At 39.9% G+C, this 14,498-nt stretch overlaps 1 protein-coding gene across 3 annotated transcripts in view; it reads left to right on the forward strand.

Annotated features, from left to right (window-relative positions):
- The window catches only part of tanc2b (tetratricopeptide repeat, ankyrin repeat and coiled-coil containing 2b), a 150,074-nt gene that overhangs the window by 16,378 nt on the left and 119,198 nt on the right, over window positions 1–14,498 (forward strand). For all 3 annotated transcript variants that reach the window (XM_029456255.1, XM_029456257.1, XM_029456256.1), the window contains one exon: window positions 3,158–3,273. The gene's annotated coding sequence lies outside the window, so the exon portion shown is untranslated. The remainder of the gene's footprint in view (window positions 1–3,157; window positions 3,274–14,498) is intronic.

Consider the following 14,498-nt stretch of genomic DNA (forward strand, 5'->3'; position numbering starts at 1 on the left):
TTGTAAACACTGTAAATTTAATTATGGTAGATAAAAAAAACAAAACGTAAGTAAAACAAAAATGTAAAAAACTTGATTTTGGAACATGTTGGACCAAACCCTTAAACAAGTGAATTAGATACATTTCATGAATATACATAATATATACAATTAATGAGACATTATCTGAGTATCTCCCATCCTCTGGTTGCTTATGGGTCTTGTACATTACAGAACAGCCTCTTCATGAAGGAGATGTTTAATCCTTGTTTAACATTCATTTGACTCTTAGTCTTCAATACACAATTAAAGGAGTCACCTTATTCACCACGGATGTGTCTTTGCTTGTTCTCTTGATATACCGTCTTGGCCAATGTAACTTAAATTAATTGGTGATGACAATGGTAGGTGATTTTCCTTTTTATTTTTGTCTAAGTAATTGGTCCGCAGTGGCTTGTGTTTTATTTCCCAGACCTTTGGCAAAGAGAAAATATAGTCAGGGGAGAACTCAGATACCTTGCTCAAGGCGGGGAGTCTGGTGTAAGAAGGCCAATTTGTCTGAGAAACTATTTCTCATACAGAAAAGAGTCTTAGACAGAGCAGCGGTTTCTTTATGATGTGAAGCAGCACACTCTAGCCAGCGTAAAAGAAAGAAAGAAAGAAAGAAAAGAAGGCAAACATGAACTTCTAGGCTTTACACAGAGGCATTTGTATTACATGAAAGCTTAAACACTCATGGCTTCTGAGAAGGAGATGAGCGGGGAAGCTTAAATGCCATATTTATCAGTGAAGTGGGGACTTGGAGTGTTGGTCGCATAATTTGTTTTGATCTTGTTTCTGGCCTTTTCAGTTAATAATACAGACACCCAGTGGACAAAGGAGAATTATTCCCCCACATGATTGAGACTTGAACTGGCTTTCTATGGGGGAGAGATTTTAATGGAGGGTTTTTTTTATTATCACATTGTATGCCAGATTTTGTTTCAGCAATCCATATCATTAACAACCAGACGAATAGCACAGGGAGGCGTTTTGCCCTTGCTTCTCTTCTAATCATCGTCTGCCGTGCGGACAGCTGCCCGGCCTTTGTGACCCTTCTAGCTTCAAGTGACAAGGGGAGTCGACCTTGGAAAATGTTGCACGTCTTTCTGTTTTTAGCTCCAAACTATTAGCTCTCTTCTACATTAAGGAGTTACACACACACACACACACACACACACACACACACACACACACACACACACACACACACACACACACACAAACTGAGCATAACCAAACCTTTTCAGATATGTTTTGTTCTAGCAAATCAAGAAAACATTGTGCGTTTGTGTGTGTTTTTATTCAGGAGATGGCATTTCATTAAAAGATCACAAGAGCCAAATGTTACCACAAGCAAGACTTCACAGAAGCCATTTCAAATCCCCCCCTCCCAAGCCTGCAAAAACAACTTTGAAAAAAACAACTGAGAATGATGGAGATATGACTTTCTTGTTTTTCATTATTATTGCTGTAACTTATTTAGACTCCCATTGGTTGACTCGGCTTAATTAATGTGTTGGCAACTCAGTGTGGAATTCAGATTAAGTCTTATAAAGTGTTCCCCACAGAGCGCAATAGGCAAACTATAATTAGAAGGAAAAAAAAGTAATGGAGACCATGTGATGCCCTTGAGGAAACTTGATTATTGTGTTGCTGTTTTGTTTGCGGACTTCCTTTGTGCAGAAATGACATTCTGCTTCCTTTCAAAACCTTTGTTTTAGTTTTATGAATATAAGGAAATCAGCCTCATCGACACTGGAGGATTTATCAGAGGGAGAATTATTGAGGGTTGGTGCAAGGACTCTGTGAAGCTCGAAATGAATTTGTTGAATTACACTGGGAGACGTAGAAGACGTTTTGGTTCCTTTGTTTAACAAATACTGGAACATTATTAAGTAATGTCGTCTTTCATAAAGTGTGGCCTAATTAATTCTCTATCGAGCAACTTAACTGCCACTTATGTTTATGTAACTGTACAGATGTTTCTGTGGACCAATTAACTAATCAATCTTTAAAAAGTGTATTTGGGGCATTATTAGTTTTTATTGCACAGTTTATAACCGGACGAAAGAAATTGTGAAGTGGATGGCCACATTTGTTGTGACCAGATACCAAAATAGATTCAGAATGTCTAAAATCTTTTGATAGTCTTTGCTGAGGAGAAAGCAACCAAACATGTAATATTTCAGTTTTACAAGTCTCCACAGAGTGCTGCATGGATGACGTATTTTTGACGCCAACCAGGAAGACAAAAAGCCAATGGGGAAAACCAACGTTTATGATACTTGTATGTTTTGTTCAGCAAGATAATCTTCACAAATGAACACCTTGCCTTTTCTGATTTCTAAAGTGGAAATGCAATTGCCAGAATTAAAAAGCTAACATTAGGCTTTAAACAAACTAAACCACAGTTGTATGACTTCAACATCACTACCACTAAACTAAAGGCGGACTAGTGGTCAGCGTGATGACGTTTACTAGTCTCATTTACTCACTTGTTAGCAATCTCCTTTTTTAAGAAACGCAAAGGCTTCATAATTAACGAGTTAATTAAGTAACACATTTTATGTCGTAGAACAACATTTTAAAATCTCTTAAGCTTGTGTTAGCAGACCTTATTGTAGGCATCTAAAAGCCCATTGACTTTGAGACGAGGGAAGCGGAAGTGCAGAAATGCTATCTGATTCCTGCGTTTCAGGACTCATTCCTACAGCACTCTATTTCCCCCTCATTTTAGTGTTTATCACATGACTCGCACACAGAAATTTCAGTCCCCCCCTTAATGACATAATGACACATTATGGGCTGCATAGCTTTACATCACACAACTCTGAAAGCAGCACTTTGTCAGATCCTCCCCCTAAAGAAACTGTCTACTGTCTTAGTTTGCCCTTCGACAACCAGCACTTGTAGCTCCCCTAAACGACAATGTTTGTTTGTGTTCTGTTGGAGAAAGATCATCAACGGTAAACAGAGCGAGCAGTGACAGTCCACTGCATTGACTTGCCACGCCACTGAGCCGGATGTCAAATTGCGTCTGCCACTTCTGCTGTGTGTCAATACAAGGCTTTTTCAGTCCGTTGCTCGCCTTGAGTTGAAGTTTTTTTTTTAAATGTCACTGTGGTTGCCTTTGTAGAGAACTGTTGGGTGTCCCCTCTGGAGAGGGATCGGGACTGTGGTTCAGCCCAGCGAAATGTAGCGCCTCACTGCCCTCAAAGCCGGATTTGGAGACCTGCCCGCTGTCTACTCATGGTGAGTCATCTCTCAAGTTTCATGGCACTTGAACCAGCGTACATAGTCGGGAACTCTTTTCACCTTTTGATTCATCACACCAAGGTCATCATGTGAAGTCACAATAGATTCATTGTAAACCTTGGGTTTTGCAAGTGGGCAAAGGACAAGAATACATTTACATTCTTTAACATTCTTTTTCTGAAAAGGAGTCATTGTTTGTCTGGTGATTCTGATACATGCATACAGTAGCTAATCAGCCTTTAGTAATCGGGATGCCTACCTTTTTTTAAATAATTGTTTTTACCTTTTTTAAGATTACGGTTTCAGTCAATTTCATCTTTGCATTTGATCTTCCATTTTCCATAACATTTGTGGGCCTTGAACTTGTTTAAACATGTCATATAAAACGGGGTCTGCATGAGTTTATACTGAATGTCCTCAAACAAAAGAAGCTGTTAGTATAATTGACTAGAAATCACTTTTACTTTTCCATTTAGTCTATACATTTATTTGAACTTGAGCTTTTTCATTATTAAAGATAATTAAGATTTTAAAATTATAATTATTTAAAATTACAATTATTATTACAATCACAACTAATGTCCCGACATCCCACTCAACTAATGTTGACCTTTTTACACGTACCTAATAGTGATGCATCTTTTTGTACTGTAGAACAACTGCAACTGTTTATCCAGGAAAACTCTATCATCCAAAAATAGATTCATGTTGTCTGTTTCAATTTTATTTTCCGAATTTTCACAATACGTGCGGTGGAGCTGCTGTCATCTTTTCAAGAAGCTGTCCGTCAGAAATAGTCTTATATTTAAGTCCTGAGTACTGATCGATGTGCCGGCTTCGGGCCATATGTAATTACTCTGTGACTGGCCAGCCATGAAATTGTTGTTTGGCTCTGAAATGGATCCAAAGTCATTTTGTAAGAAGTGTTTTTTTTTTTAAAGCAAGGCACATCTAATTTAACATTTGAGAAGTTCACATGACCTCTGCAGTTGTTAATAGGTTAACATTTTTAACCATAAAACCAGTGGATTACTGACAGTAAGACAATAAGTTTTTGTTTCACAAGTGTTCTGAAATGTTATGTTTAAATATGCAAATGAGGCATTATCTTATTAAATATGTTCTAATTTGCATACGTTTCCGGAACAGAAATCTGAACATCGGATAAAGCCAGGTTCAAAATTCTTGTTTCATTTTGTTGACATATTAGAGTCAAAGTTATTTACGGAGTAAATGTGAAATATCCCTTTGTATCACTTCATAAATCAGAAAAATTGAACAGACTCCTCCGTCAAAACCTTCAGAATATACAGTTGTGGTCAAAAGTTTACATACACTTGTAAAGAACATGTATGTCATGGCAGTCTTGAGTTTCCAATAATTTCTAAAACTATTATTCTTCTGTGATAGACTGATTGGAGTACATACTTCTTTGTCACAAAAAAGATTTTTGAAGTTTGGTTATTTTATGAATTTATTATGGGTCTACTGAAAATGTGACCAAATATTCTGGGTCAAAAATATACATACAGCAATATGAACTATTCATTTTGGTAATGTAGAAAGTTGTGTCAATCAAATGAGCTTTGTGGCATGGCCTCTTAACTTCTTGTGAGTGATTCCATTTAAATGAGGCTCATTTGATACAATCATTAGACTCAGCCACAAACGCTACAATAGGGAGGTCAAAGGAGCTCAGCATGGATCTGAAAAAGTAGATAATTGACTTGAAAAAGTCAGGAAAGTCCCGTGGAGCCATTTCAAAGCAGCTACAGGTCCCAAGATCAACTGTGCAAACAATTGTTTTGTAAGTATAAAGTGCATGGCACAGTTGTGTCACCTCCACGATCAGGAAGAAAACGCAAGCTATCACCTGCTGCTGAGAGAAGATTGGTCAGGATGGTCAAGATTCAACCGAGAACCACCAAAAAGCAGATATGCTATGAACTAGAAGCTGCTGGAACACAGGTGTGAGTGTCCACAGTCAAGCGTGTTTTACATCGGCATGGTCTGAGAGGCTGCCAGTGCAAGAAGGGAGCTCTTGCTCCAGAAGCGGCACCTTAAGGCTCGACTGAAGAAAGTCGACAAAGAAAAGGCCTTCTGGAGGAAAGTTCTGTGTTCAGATCAAACTAAAAATGAGCTTTTTGGCCACAATGACCAGAAATATGTTTGGTGGAGAGAAGGTGAGGCCTTTAACCCCAAGAACACCATGCCTACCGTCAAGCATGATGGTGGTAGTATTATGCTCTGGGCCTGTTTTGCTGCCAATGGAACTGGTGCTTTACAGAAAGTAAATGGAATAATGAAGAATTAAGAATTACCTCCAAATTCTTCAGGAGAACCTAATAATCATCAGCCAGATGGTTGGGTCTTGGCTGCAGATGGGTGTTCCAACAGGACAATGACCCCAAACACACATAAAAAGTGGTAAAGGAAGAGGTTTTAGAATGGCCTTCACAAAGTCCTGACTTAAACCCATCGAGAACATGTGGTTAGTGCTGAAGAAACAAGTCCATGTCAGAAGGCCAACAAATTTAGCTGAACTGCACCGATTCTGCCAAGTGGAGTGGTCAAAGATTCAACCAGAAGCTTGCCAGAAGCTTGTGGATGGCACAATTGAGATGAAAATGGCTAAGGGGCATATAACCAAATACAGAGAAGTATGTACTCCAATCAGTCTATCACAGAACAATTTGAGTTTTAAAAATGATTGGAAACTCAAGACTGCCATGACATACATGTTCTTTACAAGTGTATGTAAACCTTTGACCACAACTGTAGATAGGAATAAAACTGGAAGGTTTGGTGGATGTACGTGCTACTGAAGTGGAGATTTCTGTCTCGGAGTAATATCATTTTTGTTTTTTGTTGAGAAAACAGCCTTTAAACATATGTATTGTAAAATCCCATACATTGTGCCAGACACTACAGATGAATAGGCTAACTAACTAATACATATCATCATGAATCCTCCCCAGTTGATATCTTATATTTAGACATTTTCATTTTCTGTGTTTAAAATAATCACCTGAGTATGTATTCTGGATGTTTTCTTTACACTAGTCTGAAAGAAAACATGTTATAGAAGCAAAATAGCCCAAACTCTCAAAATTGACCTGTGCATGAAAAAACCCTGTTTTGCCTTTTTAGTGTATCGCCTTAACATTGTCTCATCCACACGCTTTGTCTGTAGTCCGTAGTCTTAAGTGTGTGTCTAAAGATGAACAACTTGTGTCAGCTGTTAAAGGGAGTGTGGAGCTTGCATGCTGCAGAGAGGTATGCAGATTGACAGTCGCTGGCTCACATGTACGCAGCTGTGGCCTGTGAGATGCGGGCCGGCAAATGGAGTGGAAGAGTAGTCCCATTAAACCCTGGCCCTCCTCTGAGAAGGAGGCTAACAGCTCTGAACGCTGGCCTCTCGCTCCCTGGCAGAAAGTGCTGACACAAATTTTTTTCGGAATAAAATGCCTTCTGACCGCATGACACTGGCTCTTTTCTTCCTCTGAGATTCCACGGCCGTAAAGCTGGGGCTACACAAAAGAGACAGTCTGCGAGTGCTGCTTAGGAGGTGGCATAAATTATAATCATACCATAAACTGGCGCAAAGGTCTACATTACTCACATTTTAAAGGGTGAGGAAGGAATTTCTTTGTTTGAGCAGTTAATTGGGTTTATATGCACAAAACCTCATTTTTCATCTCCTACAGGTTACACAGCCTGGGAAACAAATTAATTTGGTCCAGCAAGCCTCTGTCGAGTTGTCTCTTGTTAAGCAGCTCCACTTATACAGTATGTTCTTCGGCCTCTATTCAAAGATGCACAAATCCCGTAATTCGCAAGTGTCCTAGACCTGGAGAAAGGCTGCCTTGTCCTTTTAGCATGCAGCCGGGATGTGTCAGTTTGTGATTGACGGGGCATGGCTTCTGTGTTGGTCACTGGTGCAGAGATGAAACATGACAGTGTCCCCAGGCACATTAAGCACTGGATTCTAGTCCTCCAATTGTGCATGTCATCAAATGTGATGTGCTGTTAACCTCTGGAAACTTTTGGCGGTGGTGGATTTTTAGTATTCTTTCCAACACAGAGAAGCTGTAGTCCCTAATTTCTACATGCCTCGTGTTCCTGTCACAGTAAAGCAGCTGCATTTGTAGGCTTTCTCTCGATAGTATTAGTCATGCTTTGACCAATCGGATGCTTCAGGCTGTAAATCTCTGCTGAGTGCTGGAGGGGACGGTGATGAGAGTGATCAGTGTTATCAAGTTGTTGAGGGGGATCTGAAGAAGATGGGTGCACTTCGGTGGGAGTGTGTGGGTGGTTAGCTACAGCCCACAGCTACTGAAGGGGAGCTGTGTCAAATCTGACACACTGAAACCCACAAACGCCAACACTGACAGCCAGTTGCGACGAAAAACCAATTTACAGACAAGAGAAATTCTGTTTGAATTATGGGAGAGCTGTCCTCCCTGGCTTGATCTGGTTCCGTTTTTTGTTTTTTTTGTCATCCATGTATGGTAGACTAGTTACGGCTTGGGCTATGCCAGGACTTGTAGTGAAAAATATGTCTTAGATTTAAAGCAGATGAAACAATAGTTTATTTTTACAAGTAGCTGGAATGTACAAGGAACATGGAGGTAGGAGGCACATCACTTTGTCTTACAGACACAATACAGAAGCTGCAGACTTTGATCACTTAATGGCCCATTTGTTTTAAAGATGGAGAGATAAAGTCTGAGGAATGCTTAAGAATGTTCTAGATGCGCTGATTGTCAAAAGGTGCTTTTGCAGTTTAGTCTTGTGTAATGTAAAACAGTCAGACAGACCTCGGCTGGGTACACGTGTGCCACATAAGCAACACTCTCACCCACAGAGACATGGACCCAATTCCTGGTAGGGCTACCTCTGGCTTAGTCATGCATTCCAGCTAACACTGTTGGGAGTTCAATGGGAAGCCACTGAGGGATTGTGTTGTTGTCACTGCGCTCCAGTCTGAACGTAGGGGGGAGGGATTCAGGGTGAGTAGCATCTCAACTAAGGCTGCATAATATGAGGAAAATAGGCGATAACATTGTTGAATATCGCTAAAACGATATTACTTGTGTTAAATAAACAGATATTAAAGTGAGCTCAGTTCTGCCTTTCTGCTGCTTTCAGTATTCTGCTAAAAAACAACACATTTCTTGTTGAATTTAAACATTTAAAGGAAATTATTCCCAACATTCTTAAATTGAAATTTTTTAACATTGAACTGAACAAAGTCAAAATACAGCGATTTTCATAAAAAAAAAGTAGAATGATAGTTCAATTTTAAGTGCAGTTTTTCTATTTGTATTCTTGCTACTCGTTGCCACTCCCTCAAGGCAACTAGCAGCGAGGTTTTGATGTGTTAATTGTGAAAAAGAATATTGTGCATCCTTAATCTCATCGGTTAACTTTAGACTTGGTGGATTGAAAGTAGTACATGAAAGGTCTTCGAGAAGCTTTTTTGTTACGCTTGTCATATGACAAACTTTGTGTTTGTCAGCAGAGTGCAAATGACGCTGGAGAAGGCTAGTTTGTTAATGGATTAAGCATTGTCATTTTGCCATTTACAGATTGACAGACAGTACCTTATAACGTTACCATTGCTAATGCCTAAATGGGATGGAATGTATTCAACAGGCTTCAAATTGTCCGATTTAAAGGCATGTCATCAACAATAATGCTGCCTGTCAGGCTCCCAACACAAGAAATGAAAGACGCAGAAATCCGTTTGTATGGATGTACGGTTAGAGAAATAACACTGTGTGAACAGCCTGAAATAAGCAGATCTACATTGTAGTTTAGACTGAGCTGTACTTCAATTTCCTTCACATACTTTTCTCATTTCACGTTCATGAATAATAATTATGGGGATAGAAAGATACGGCCCAGGAAATTGTTAGGAATTCATCTTAATTCTGTCAAAATTGGGACTTCTTTTGCGCCACTCCTCTCAAAAACCCTGTCGAATCAAATCCAGGACTGCATTTTGTCTTATAAATCATAATCTAATCAATCCCTGGACTAGCCTCTCCTCAATTTGTTGCATTGTGTTTGGATGTAATGCAACAAAACAGCAACTTGTCTCTTGTAAATGGACTGGCAAACTATTGAGAATTGTATGTTGAGCCTCATTCTGCCAAGTCAATCATGGTTTCTTCATATCCATCACAGCATTTAGCATAATTAATGTGTGCATGGGATTGCAAGTATGCCGCAGACGCAGAGGTAAACAGAGACATCCAGCTATCATCTGGGCTTTTGTGGGAATTCTTTAAAGTGACGTTCCTTTGGGACCATGTATGCACAGGTTTGTTCAAAATCAACTCCTCCTCTCTCATCGCTGCCAGCCGTCATTGACAGCTGGGCCCGGCTAACAGCTGCCTCCCCCTCCCCCCGAATCTAATACATAAAAAAAAAACAGAAAGAGTTGCCTGCAACCGTGCTTTGTATGAGAGATAATTACTTTTGTAAAGCCACAGTGAGTTGGTGGGTGGTCCCTGGTTAGAGGTTTATTTTCATTATCAATGAATCTGCCAATTATTTTCTTGATTTAATTAATGAATCGATTTGTTTGTAAAAAGTTGATTAAAAAAAAAAAAAAGACAATTAAGATTAATTATTTGTTTGCTTGTTTTGTCCAACTAATTGCCCCACAGCAAAATATATTTAGTAAACTATAAGAATTTTAAATTCATAATACATTTTTGCTTTATCAAAACAGTGCCTGATTTATTAATCGACTAATCATTTAATCTTCAAATCTTTTAAGCTCTAATCATGTTCAGTTTAATCCTCACAGAGAATTCAGTTAAGTAAGAGTTTTAACCAAAACAACAAATAAATACATAAAAAACGATATGGATACGTGATAGCAATGATGATAAAATGGACTGATTTGGATGAGTGGGCAAAGATTGATTTGAGTCCAGACTTCTGTGATATTCAGTGAGCCAAAGCTTCACCTCAGTAACACACATGACTTCTGAAACCACCCACAGCAGACATGCATGTGGTGGCCGCTGCCAATTACTTTGTGGACGAAGTTCCTGGCATGGGTCCATCATGAGGGCGTTCTCTCCTGGACAGCCTGCCTCTATAAAGTTCAGTAATGAAACCAAACCATGAGTTACAATGTGACTTAACTTTTTTTAATGTTTTAGTTGGTTCGGGTAACATTACATGGTCACCTTGTCTGATCTTCGTTAGACCATTTTCAAAGACATTATTGTTCATCTCCAATCATTGACAAAAGCAGTTATTTTACCTCGCAGATCAAGGGAGTTGCTGGTCTAGCCCTGTCTAGATCAGTTAGTTAGTGTTATTGTGTGACTTTGGTGTTTAAAAAAAAAGAAAAGAAAAAGGGTTAGTTTGGATTCCCAAAGTTACAAAATAACACAAACAAACTAATCGATCAAATTAGACCAGCAACTCCCTTGTTCTGTAAGGTAAAATTACAGCTTCAGTTCCCCTTCAGAAAGGGCTGTGTGACAGCAAGGTAAAGCAGTGAAAATAGTCTAAGTACAGCGTACACTTGAACTGATAAGGATTTTTTAGGTGGCTGCCCCCCGTCCACAGCGGTACAATTGTTTAGTTCCATGCTGGTACTCTAGTCTATTTCTCCAAGCTGGGGGCATGCCCACCGCCATCTACTGACTGTGGATAAATACTTCATACAACCCCACTTCAAACAACTATCCCTTTAATTAAATAATCATGCTTGTGTTTAGGCTATTACTCTTTTTCTAATTCCATCCAATCTCAACAATCCCTCCCCACGGCCTCACTGTTTTTGCACTATTTACACTCAATGTAGATAGAATGTGTCAGCCTTACACACATCTCAAGAGGGCAATAGCACCTAGCCTTTTTCTTTTGCTGACGCTGTTAGTGCCTGGCTCAGCCTGCTAATGTAGATGGCATAAGGCCTGACGGAAGGCAGACTCATCTAACGGCTTGTGACCTTCAACAAAAGGGGAAGGACTGGAGGTGACCCTGCATGTTAACATCTACATAATATCTCTGCACCCACGGCTGATGGCTTCTCTTACCAAACACGGCAGAGAACTAGCCTCGAGTTGCCACTTAATCATCTTCTATCTGATTGGCAGGTTCACATGTGTGAGGATGCACATGCATACAGACACGTGCCTTGTTGAAAATACATGGTGACTGCAGACATCATCGTCTGTTAGGAATACATTTTTGCAACAATGGTCTAAGTGATATAAATAAGCTCTATGAATCTTGTGTATGTAGCTCATTAATATTTTCAACAGAGCCTCATCAATGCAACACTCTAGATTACTCATAATAACTGCAATGATTAATTGCAATGTGACATGAAAACAATCGAGGTCACTTCATGAAATGACTTATGATACTATCTTTCAATTAAACCGCTTTGCTGCTAAAGTGAAAAAAGCATGGATGATTGCTAACATGTATAAGAAATCATCTTCATGCTTTTGCTTTCCAAATGTCCTAAAAGCCAAGCTCGTGGCACCATGTGAGTGTGGGAGTAAAGTGCAGCTCCATCACTCTGTGCCTCGAGCCAGGTGATTGACACATGGTGACTGGAATCTAACAGACATTTATTTGCAGTCATCAAATCGCCATCAGAGGTCAGCGGCCAACTAACGCGCTAATTGGACCTTCGTTTCCTGTGGACCCGTCTGCGCTTTCAATCAAACGTCAGTCCAGGCTGACAGCAATCTGATGGTAGGCTGAACTGGAAGAGCGAGTAATTTAAGACGTTTTCTCTCCTTCGCCCGTCCGCGCTGCCTTCTATCCTTTTATACCGTCTTCTCAGATCCAGATTCACAGTCATAAATAACAAGCCTGAAGGTATCATTGCCCTTGTGAGGCACACTAATGTGTTATTTTCTTTATGGTATTGTATCATTGGCTCTGGAATTAATAGTGAGTCTGGAGTCTGGATGAAAAAGGAAAAGTACTAAAGCCGAAGAATCTTGTCACAAAACTTTTCAGTGCGCCCATCCTATTTGTAATCACAAAGCTGAATTTTGCAAAATACTTTACATTTTATAACTCCCAAACAAAAAAAACAGTAGTACATTACATTCCCTGAACCTGTCAGCACCTCATTTGCAGCCTAAAGGCACACACAGCAGGACACACACTGTCTGTGGATGAAATGAAGGGAGATTAGAGGGGCTGCTAATTCACAGTGGACAATGAAGTTCTTCAGAATGTGAACGCAATGGTGGTGTACATGGTAATACAGGACTGAACTAATGCATAATTTATCAGGAAACAGATTCATCTCCTTTCTCAGTCAGTGTGCCTCTGCTCCTATGAAACCACATTTATATCCATGCACATGTAATTCACAGACTTATTTCCCCAGACATGAACACAACCGAGGCAGTTGTCAACAATCACTTTGGACAATTGGACCTGTTTTTCTGTCTTATTTATGAGCCAGCAGGCCCATTTTGAGGGCAGAAACTCGATTTCTCCGCACCAAATGTCGTTATAGGTAACCTTCTGACATACCCAAGCCTCTTTCTATCTTTACCTCCGCCTGTGTGGATGGATGGCAATGCCGTATTGATCTGTTCTGTTCTTGTCCTGCGGTTTGACACCAAACCCACCCTCTGAATGTCTGATGACTCTCTACCTTTGGGGTATGCTGGGTACAGGGACTGCTTGTGTGTTTTTTTCTTGACGTCACCGGCACTATCTGTCGATGTCCTAAATGGAAAGCATCAACACATGATCTATTTGAGAAGAAATTTGACCCTCATTGTCATGTTTCTTTCACCTTTACCTGACTGGCAGTGAGAGACAACTATTTCTGTTTCTGTCGTCTTACACAGCAGTTAATGGAAAATGTAATACCAAGAGAAAGAGACAAGATGTAAATGTGTCAGGAATCCCGTCATAGAACTGCAATTGACATTTGCTGCTCTATTAACCATAACCACGACCTTTCAAACCGTAACCAAGTAATTCAGTTTCCTTAACCCTAACTCTACCGTAACCATAGTTTAGTTACAAGAATTCTAGAATGTTGGAACTCGACATAAAGACCGTTGGCATTGAATTAATTCTGAGGTTTAACAAAATCGTCATGGCCAATCTTACTAACTACTTGTTTTTACTGTTACCTTATGTGCATTTGTTTTTGGAACCCACTATAAAAAAGCAACTGGTTTTTCTTAAGCTTTGCAATTATGCTAGAAGCTGCAGATGTCTGTACAAAGGCTTGGACATGATCCCACTCAGCTGCAGTGTCTCTACTCTATTGCCCTTTTAAGTTGGTTTAAGTTAATTTCAAATGAGGACTTTTGTAAATCTTGCTGATTCATGAAGGAAACCAAACCAGGCTTTACTCCACTTAGAAGCCGTACTAAGCCTATCAACCACTCAGCTGCACTTGATACACAATAGCCCCGAGCAAGGAAGTCCAGCACTCAATCTGGCTCTGCTGCTCAGAGATACAAAGTTACTACAAGACCTCAACAGGCCTCTGGCTAAGTTTTGTGTGGTCAAGCATTTTAAGTAAATGAACCGAACTGGGACGCACACATGGGCATGAAATAAGAGCAAGTGGGAGCTTGTGCTAGTTGGTTATTTAGTGCTTCCTTGAAGTGGCCAAATCAAGGGCTAAATTATGTTATGCAGGCAGAACTGACGGCGCAGAGGGAAGGAGTAGTGGTTACAATTCTGTGTGGAGCCATCTTCAGGCTGGCACTGGATCCATGTGACAGCTGAGCCAGGACAAGATGTGTGGGGATGTTATGAGAAGTTAACTCAGCCATTTTATGCTTGAATTTAGAGGGAAGACTTTCAGTTTTTTCTTTTCTTGTTCAACACTTAATCAGACTTGATGCAGATAGAATAATTTGACGCTAATAAAAAAAACAAAAAAAACAACTGAAAATTGAAGATCTCAAAACTGGATTTATAAGGCAAGGCTACATGATTAGGTAATACAATGGGATCCAACTTAAGTTCCTTATTATGTCAGTGGAGGTTTTGTTTTAGTTGTGCAGCTTAATTAGCACAAACCAGTTGACACAGCATGACTGGAGCTTTAGAGGACCCTGAAGTTCTTGAGCCGCGGGGCATATGCCTGCTCTGCCCTGTTGGTAATCCAGCCTTGGTGCAATTATCTGTGTATCTTCTAATGAACACAATCCAGAAGTACAGCGAACACAAATGTCACGATTATCCTG

This window comes from Cottoperca gobio, chromosome 19, assembly GCF_900634415.1.
Source record: "Cottoperca gobio chromosome 19, fCotGob3.1, whole genome shotgun sequence".
Classification (NCBI taxonomy): Eukaryota; Metazoa; Chordata; class Actinopteri; order Perciformes; family Bovichtidae; genus Cottoperca; species Cottoperca gobio.